Raw genomic sequence first — 1488 nt, forward strand, 5'->3', positions numbered from 1 at the left:
ATTATTTTAAGTGCTTAATTGGAGATCTGTTTCCTTCAGTAATCTTTTTTGTTGTGCCATTTAGAGAGTGTTTGCATCCTGCCCAATCTGTAAAATTCAGAATTTATTGCGGTGGTGTTTAGTAAACACAGTTGGAAGACATCTTGAGCTGGAAGTACTGTGGACTTGAAATAACCTCTGGTATTTGGGAACCATTAATTTAAGGGACAGGTGCTGCTGGGCATTGCAGCTACAAAGAGGAATAAGGCACATAATTCAATTAACATTTTGTTCGTTGACTGTGAGAAGCTGTGTAATGCACAGTGAATGAGATCACGGGCTCTTTCAGGGGTTTGAGTCCCAGCTCCCGCACCCGCTGGCTGTTACTTAAACCCAAGCCGTTATTTCCCGTCTGTAAAACGCTCATGAGGTTATTGTATGGATTGCACTTGGAACAGTGTCTCTTGTATAATATGCACCATCTGATCTTTAATTGTCAGAGACAAACCTAGTACTGAGCCAGTTTTCTTTGCTCGTTTGGTGTCTTCCAGATGGAGTGTCAGGAGACAAAACAGTCATAGGGGTTCAGGGGGTCCTGTGGGCTTCTCAGACGCACAGTGGCCCTGAGGCATTGCCGTTGGTACTGGTGAACTGGTGTGGGGCAGTAGGGTGCCCTGATTTGTAGCATTGGCCGATTTGGGTGGTGTGAGTACCCCGCCTAGCCGATTTAAATTTATCGATGATTAGTAGTAGTAGTAGTGGTATTTTTTTATATCTTTTCTAGAGTTAAGTGACAGGGAAGACAAGCAGAGGGAGAGAGAGAGGGAGAGAGGATCTTAAGCAAGCTCCTCCACACTTGGGAAGCCCGACACAGGTTCAGTCCTACAACCCTGGGATCATGACCTGAACAGAAATCAAGAGTTGGACGCTCAACCGACTAAGCCACTCGGGTGCCCCAGGTTTACCCGTGGGTTAACAACAGTTCACACAGCTCCTGAATGCTTACTAGTCAGCCCCCGCAAGTGGGTAGAGGAGGGCCCTAGCACAAGGCTGCAGGTTGCACCAGGGCAGGCCACTGTGCCAGCTGGCATTGATTGTAAAGTCACCATGTACCTTGCATTATGCAAGGTCTATGGTGAAAGATGAGGGGGAGCTAAGAGTCAGAAACACCCTCTGTGCCGTTGGGGGCCTCCCACTGAATTCTAAAGACAAAATAGGTGAATCAGGACCATGAAGCTGTGGAGTCTGAGCTGGCATCCTCCGTGCTACCCAAGGTCACATCGTTGTTTCAGGGAAAGTGACCAGGAAAGAGAAAGCGCACTGGTGAATTGAGAAGTCATGTCTCAGACTGGAAGGAATTGTTATAAGGGGGAAATCTTTTGGGGCAGGCGAGTCTGGTCCTTGGAGGAAATATAAAAGATTCAGGCCTTGGAAATTAACGTGAAATATGTCAGCACAGAGTAAGCGGGCCTCCCTGAAGACCGTGGCTGGTCATTTGCAGAGATGGCC

General features: G+C 47.5%; 1 protein-coding gene across 1 annotated transcript in view; it reads right to left on the bottom strand.

Moving 5' to 3' along the window:
• Nucleotides 1-1488, bottom strand: part of ST8SIA6 (ST8 alpha-N-acetyl-neuraminide alpha-2,8-sialyltransferase 6) — a 154392-nt gene that overhangs the window by 8791 nt on the left and 144113 nt on the right. The window lies entirely within an intron of this gene.

The sequence above is a fragment of the Suricata suricatta genome, chromosome 10 (assembly GCF_006229205.1).
Source record: "Suricata suricatta isolate VVHF042 chromosome 10, meerkat_22Aug2017_6uvM2_HiC, whole genome shotgun sequence".
NCBI lineage: Eukaryota > Metazoa > Chordata > Mammalia > Carnivora > Herpestidae > Suricata > Suricata suricatta.